Source organism: Mobula hypostoma, chromosome 9, assembly GCF_963921235.1.
Source record: "Mobula hypostoma chromosome 9, sMobHyp1.1, whole genome shotgun sequence".
NCBI classification, from domain to species: domain Eukaryota; kingdom Metazoa; phylum Chordata; class Chondrichthyes; order Myliobatiformes; family Myliobatidae; genus Mobula; species Mobula hypostoma.
The window spans coordinates 98,965,939-98,974,042 of NC_086105.1; positions in this window are offsets into that span (position 1 = coordinate 98,965,939).

Below are 8,104 nucleotides of genomic sequence, written 5' to 3' on the forward strand. Positions count from 1 at the left end.
GGCCAGCACATCATTCCTTTAATAAGGGGCTCAAAATTGCTCGTGATATTTCAAATGCAGTCTGACCAATGCCTTAGCAAGTCTCAGAAGTACATTCTTGGGCCTCAGCAGAACATCCTTGTCCTGTGTAGTCACAGTTGCAGGAAATGTACCAGTCAATTTATGTAGAACAAGCTCCCATAAATTACACTGCAATAATTAGTTCTGGTTAAATGATACATATTGACCTAAGGACAGGGAATAACTCCTTAACTTTTCTTCAAAGTGATGAAATTGCATCGTTTATATCTACCAGCTGAGCAGAGAGGAGTTCCGTTTATGTATCTTTTGAAGAATGTCAACCATTGACAAGTACAGTTATCTCAATATCTGCACCAATAGTTTCAGCCTTAGTGCTAAGTAATCAAGCTTTCTGGAGTGGGGCCTGAACCCACAGCCATCTGCCGTCAGAGATGAGAGAGCTAATCACTGAGCTATGAGGATGAAAACAAGCAACAAGTGAGTTCTGCACTGAGCAGCGGTGCAGGTTTTGCAGGCTCTGCTGACATTGACAAAAGATACAGAGCTGGAAATGGTGCATTGGCAGGTCAGAGCACATCGTTGTGCCCTGCAGCAGCACCTCCTGATTCTTTATCATTCAGAAGTGGGTGTCACTGACAAACCTGAATTTTATTTCACATCTTGTGTTGCTCCTTCAGAAGGTGATGCTCAGTAACTTTCATAAACTCCTTGTGAAAGCGGCCTCAATGATTTTCTGTAGAACTGATTTGTTAAACCATTGTAAGGAGGAGTTGGAAGCCATTTTGATTGTTCAGAGTCCACAGCTGTACATACAACCATTTAAGGATGGGATGGAATGACTCCCGCTCCTCACTGCAGGCACTTGTAAATAGCTTGATTCTAGATTCCAGAGTGGATGCAGTGTGTAGAGTGGCAGCCCTAGTCTTAGAACTTCTTGAGTCAATGGAGTTTAGTTGACAAGGAATTGAGGGAACGCAAACCCTCTCTGGTGTTAAACTTCGAGGGGTAGATGAGAAACCAACCTGGAGCCCTTGCTCTTCATCTCTGACCAATGGTACTGAGCGTATAGTATGTACAGTATCATCAGATCTACTACAAAGTTACCGAGAATGGTTGCTGTTTGACTGTAGGGGACGACTGAGGACATTTGGTTTAGTGCACCAGGCCACATTGTGAAGGTTTAAAAAGTGCGGCAACACTAATTCTGCAAGGAGACAAACAAAATGTTGTCTTGCAAGTTTCTCATGAATGTAAGGTGTTCAAAACTGAAAGCTGGAGAAGTCTTTTGGCTGTGCAAAACCACAGCAAAAGAAAAAGAGCCCACACAAGTCTCAGAATTATGGTTGAAGAGTCAGATGGAAAGATATAATCAGAGACAGGAGTTTATAGGATGAGGGAAGATTGTCAAAATGAGAAACAATTAACGTTAATCATCTGCAAGTGGAGCAGACATTCCATCTGATAATGGTGAGGTTTCTCTTCCCTCTTATCACCACAAGGGTGTAGCTCATTCTGGGTTCATTTCCCCCCATTCATCCTCTAGCATCCCAAACACTGGATCTATTGCTCAACCATAAGGGCATCACAATGGATATTGCTCCATTCTTCCATTCTACACCCCCCAGGCCATGCTGTCTTCTCACTGCAGACACCAGGTAGAAGGTACAAGTACCTCCGGACTTGCCCTACCCCTCAACCATCAGGCTCTTGAACAAAAGATGATAACTACACTCATCTATTGAGATGCTCCCACAACCATTGATCTCACTTTAAGGACTCTTCATCTCGTTATTTACTGCCATTTATTTATATCTGCATTTGCACAGTTTCTTGTCTTCTATGCTCTTCTTGATCTTTCACTGTTCCTGCCCTCAGGAAAACAAAATCTCAGGATTGTATGTAGTGACAGGTATGTACTCTGAAAATAAATTTTACTTTGAACTTTGAACTTGACTCGCCTTGTTTCTAGTCATCAGTAACCAGTAAACCCTGGAAAGTAATTTGCCCTTGTACTCTAGTCACTGTGCTCATTCATACACTCCTGTCATTTCTCTGGCTAAGATGAAGTGCTTCAGGCACACAAGCACAATGCTCCATACATCCATCCAGTAGCTGAGAGCCTTGGACAAGAACACTTGCTGTCACCTTCAACCCTTGCTTTGCTGCCAGTTGTCCCATTATCATGATCTTGACCCCAGTGACTAAGAGCTGGACGGTCCAGTCACGTCACAATCTGGTTATTGGTTAGGTCATAATCTGGGAACTCTGAAACAAGTGGTTCAGCATCTGACCCAACTACCAGCTGCGTGGAAATGTGACCACATTGGTCACATTTAGAATCTCCAGTAAGAGGAAGTGCGATGGAATGATCTCCACACTTGGATGGGTGCAGCACAACTGGACTCTCTGACGGTGGTGACTGAAAAGAGGATGCTATCCAAGTTGCATGCTGTCTTGGACAATGTCTCCCATCCACTACATAATGGACTGATTGGGCACAGGAGTGCATTCAGCCAGAGACTCATTCCACCGAGATGCAACACAAAGCGTCATAGGAAGTCATTCCTGCCTGTGGCCATCAAACTTTACAACTCCTCCCTTGGAGGGTCAGACACCCTGAGCCAATAGGCTGGTCCTGGACTTACTTCCTAGCATAATTTACATATTACTATTTAACAATTTATTGTTTTATTACTATTTATTATTTATGGTGCAACTGTAATGGAAAACCAATTTCCCCCGGGATCAATAAAGTATGACTATGACAATGACAAGAAAATGTACGAATTTTTGAAGAGCTCGACATTTCTTTGCTTGATGACCCTGAGACTAGTGCAGTCACATTGTTGACAATACAAAATAAAATGAAAGAATACACGTTGTCAGGAAGGTGCAAATTGTTGACAAATGAATATCGTTTGGTTAAATGAGTTAGAAAAATATATGGTTGGCTGGCATCCGTCTGTCTCGAAGGACAATGGGTGATGATGATCAGCATCACAAGCCTGGGCAGAAGATATGGAGATCCTGAGATGCCCAGCTGTCAAGATCCCCCTCTCAGCCTCACCAGTGTAGTCCAAAGGAAAGCTTATGAAGCAATATGTTTGGCACAAGCTTGGCTGCAGGAGCTGCCGGAAGGATGTTCAATGACGTCCAATCAAGATGATGAGAGGCATTGATTGTGTGGATAGTCAGGAGCTTTTTCCCAGGGCTGAAATGGCTAGCACGAGAGGGCACAGTTTTAAGGTGCTTGAAAGTAAGTACAGAGGAGATGTCAGGGGTAAGTTTTTTACACAGAGAGTGGCGAGTGTGTGGAATGGGCTGCCAGCAACAGCGGTGGAGGCAGATACGAATGGGTTTTTTAAGAGACTCCTGGACAGATATATGGAGCTTAGAAAAATAGAGGGCTATGGGTAACCCTAGGTAATTTCTAAAGTAACTACATGTTCGGCACAGCATCGTGGGCCAAAGCGGCTGTATTGTGCTTTAGGTTTTCTAAGGCTACGATAAACACTAGACCGGATAATTTTGAAAACGCCGGTTTCGCGTAAAAATGAGAGTGTCCACACTAGGCGTTTTTAAAAATACCTCTGTCCACATTAAAATGGATATTTGGACGAATCTCCTACTGGGCATGCGCAGGACACACAGAAAACAAGCAAAGAGGAAACGGTATACTTGGTGCGCGTTTGTCCAGTTACAGACTAGAAAAACTTAAAAGAAAATTGCCAAACGAAAGACTTGGTGAGCGTTTGTCCAGAAACATTTCCTACAACCATAGTCTCTTCACCGACGAAAGGGACGACAGCTACAACCAAATGCAATAAGGCTTGTTACCGGGAAAAAGTGAAATTTGCTGTTACCTCATTTGTTTGCCTTTACTTTTGCCATGTCCTTGTGTATTATTTTGCTGTATTTAACACGTACAATAAAATGAGTTACTGGGCAAAAGTGACAATTGCATCTATTGAATGTTTGCACAAGCAATACATTAATAAAGCAACTTGTTAAATGTATAAAACATGTCTGCATCAGTGTTATCTTGTATTTCCATACAATGTTACATTAGGCTGTTACACATCTATTGTCAGATACTGTTGTGGTGTTGGAGGTTGCGTTCAAGACAACAATGAAATGCTGTACTGCCGCCACCATTTGTTCCAGCACGTCACGACAGCGGTTTTAAAAATAACCGGTTACCCCGTACACACTACGCCGGATATTAGGCATTTTCAGATTTATTCACTCTGGAGACTGTTTCTGAAAACCTCTGTTTTCAGGGGAGGAAACCGTCGTTTCATTGTGGACGGAGGGTCAAAATGAAGAGAAAAGGCTTCGGTTACAGATTTATCCAGTCTAGTGTGGACGTAGCCTATGTTTCTATGACGTCCAGCTGCCCTAGTGGCTCCACTCCCAATTTGGTGTCTGGGTTTACTCCCGTAGCCTTTGTCTCTCCCAAGGCTGCCCACAAGGCAGTGGGGATATTTACCCATAGCTGGGGATCTCGTTCACAAGAACCAGGACGTGTCAACAGGCCGGTGGGCCTGCGTGCTACGTGTGCAGGGGACCAGACCTCCTCTCCGTCCTCGGTAGTTCAGCCTGAGTCCAAAAGGAGTTCAGTTTCTGTGTGTCGTCAGCATGAGGCTTGCTATTGGAGGGAGAGACTTGCACATTCAGCTCTCCTTTTCACAAGACTACTAGCCAGCAGCGGAAGCTGAAAGCGAGAGCGACAAGCACTCCCCACTACTCCACCACACTAGACACATCACAGCAACCCTCTTGACACAAAATACTGCAGATGCTGGAAACTGGGGCAGCACATGAAATGCTGGAGGAACTGAACCACTTTGGCAGCACCTATGGAAGGGAATGAATAGTTGAGGTTTTAGGTCGAGACTTTTCATCAGGTAGAGCATGCGAGTAAGTAGGATGTGAGTGCAAAAGTGAGGAAGTGGTGCTAGAACTCTATGAGACCATAGCTGGAAAACTGAGCACAGTTACAGTCTACTAGAAATCTGTGAGACCATAGCTGGAAAACTGAGCACAGTTACAGTCTACTAGAACTCTGTGAGACCATAGCTGGAAAACTGAGCACAGTTACAGTCTACTAGAAATCTGTGAGACCATAGCTGGAAAACTGAGCACAGTTACAGTCTACTAGAACTCTATGAGACCATAGCTGGAAAACTGAGCACAGTTACAGCCTACTAGAACTCTGTGAGACCATAGCTGGAAAACTGAGCACAGTTACAGTATACTAGAACTCTGTGAGACCATAGCTGGAAAACTGAGCACAATTATAGTCTGCTAGCTTAAGGAGGGATATAATATCACTGGAGGCAGTTGATGGAAGATTCCCAAGTTTTGTTCCCTGGGATGAAGGGAAGAAAGGAAAGATTGAGAACAGTTCAGGAGTGAAAGGGGTGATGTTATTGATACATATGAGATTCAGACAGGCTTGACTGATTAGGTGCCAAAAGGAAATTTATCTGTGTGAGATCATGTAAAATTTCAATAAAGGATTGACGATGTAAAGTAGAGATAAGGAGCAATTTCTATTCTCAGAAGATCATGGATCATTGGTATTTCCTGTCTCAGAGAACTATGAAAGCACAGTCACTGAATCTATCCAAACCTGAGAGAGATCGAGTTTTGGAAGATGGGGCCTCAAAACCTATGAAGATAAGGCAGGCAAATGATGATAAGAGCAGAATTAGGCCATTCAGCCCATCAAGTCTGCTCCATTTTCCATCGTGGCTGATTTATTATCCTTTTCAACCCCATTCTCCTGTCTTCTCCCCATAACCAAATGGAATTGAGGTGAAGGACAGATCAGCCATAATCATATTGAACATAAGAGCAGGAACAAGGAGACAAATACTCTTCTCTGGTTCCTCTTTCCTTACATTGTTATGTTCCTATGTAAGTCCATCTGAATTAATTGCCACTTTAGGAAAGCAGACTCCTCAATACTAATTTTAAGAATAATACCTTAAATCACACACGGCATCCAATTTATTAATCATGCAAGGAGATAGAACGCTTTAGCAGAATTGCTACTGTTTAAAAATGAAAGTATTAGCTGGTAGTCTACAATCATCAGTCTGCATCTTTTACATCGGTGGGTCTAATTTTATTCTGGTGTCTGCTTCATGCTTCCTCTTACCAGAAACCATTCTTTTCTATTTGGCTGCAGGACAGATTTTCCTCTTGTTTCTGTTTCAAACACATGTAATTATTTCAGTCTTGTCTGGCAAATTGGGTGACATACTTACTCACATTCCGTTACTTGGTGAAAGACAATAACAAAGGTAAGTGACTGAAACAACAGCGTTTATGGGCTTAGGGATTCAAAAGAAGAGGCTTGCTCAGCCTCAAGAAACTGAGTGCTTACTCATCTTCCTCGAGGGCTGAGAGTGTTTGCCCGCTTTGGACACGCTTTGCTCAAGCAACGGAGAATAAATGAGGACTCGCAGTGGAAAAATGCCACCAGACACAGGAGGCAGCCAAGGAGGCAAAATGAGGATGTCAGACACTCCCTTCATAGCAGAATGCTTCAGAAAAATAACTGAGGTCATACTGGAACATCCACATGACAACAAAGGTAGCCAGCACTACAGTGTTAGAAGCTTCACTGGAGTCGCAGCAAGAACTTGAGGTATGTAGATTGGGTGAATGCACTCAGTACTTTTCCAGGGTTGGGGAATCAAAAAAATAGAGGACAAAGAATAGGATGAGAGGGGAGAGATTTAATATGAACTTGATGGGCAACTTCTTCGTCCAGTGGGTCACATGTCTGTGCAATGAACTGCCAGAGGAAATCGTTGAGGCAGGCACGTGAACAACGTTTGAAAAGTACTCAGGTACATTGACAGGAAAGGTCTAGAGCAGGGCTCCACAGGACCCTCGGTTAATGATGGGGGTCCATGGCATATAAAAGGTTGGGAACCCGTGGTTTAGGGGGATAAGCACAACGGGGCTAACTTAGGTGGGAATTTTGCCATGGACTAATTGAACCGAAGGATATGTTTCCATGCTCTGTGTCTGTATAGCTTGGGGCTCAACATCAGCAAAAGGGATAATGAACTGCTTCCTGAGGGGCCAGAGGTCCACGTGGAAGTCCTGTACCCATGTTGACTGATTAAAGCATTCTAGACACTCAGAGATTCAATAATGTCTTGACTCTATTTTCTTTCCTCTCCCTGTAACACTTGGTTTCTCTCCAGTGTAGCCTATCTCCAATATGTTCAATCGCTCAGCCTCCATTGATATCTGGGTGTAAAGAACTCCAAGGGTAGGCACTGTTCTCTTCAAGATTTGCTGAGGCTAATTGACGGCTTTGCTTTGCACCCACAGAGACGATGCATGATTTCAGACACAAGAAGTGGAAGAAGACACTTGCTGATTCATTGTTGTTAAGGCAATGATTTTCAATTAACCCAATTCTGCACTGAAACTGGAAATGGTCCTTCTTGATTCATTGTAGTAAGAGTTAATCACCTGATTTATGGTCTAGAGAAACTGCGAAGTTTATGAGCATATTGTGGTGGATAAGGAAGTTGTCAGGAAAAGCAGGCGCTAAAATTTCTCAGTGCAGCTTCCAATTTTCTGAGTCCATCAGTTCATGAGATTTTTTGGTTCTTGCAGTCCTTCTAAACCTTTAGCTACAATAAAATCACACTCAGCACTCTTCCCTACACCTACAAATTGTCAATCTTTGTATAATACTGTAGGTTTTCACATGTAAAACGGCAGAGGTGTTTTATGTTTAAGATAAACCATAACAACTCATTTACTGAATTCCCAAAAACTTATCACAAAGTGGGGTAAAAAATCCTTTACATAGTGACGTCACCTTGTCAGACCAGCCTCTTGAAGTGAACCTCAACTCAATGTCAGCGGCTGTGAGTTCTGTACGCTTCCACCAATTACATTGCCCTGCTCAGCCCCCTCCTCCCAGAATTCACTAAATCCGGCATGGTGAGCCTGTCTGGAGTCTGACAAACCACCCAACCCTGGTCCTGTGTTCCATGGGCAGAGGAACAGCAGGTGCCCCTGGCTTGTCCAGACCACTTATGGTCAT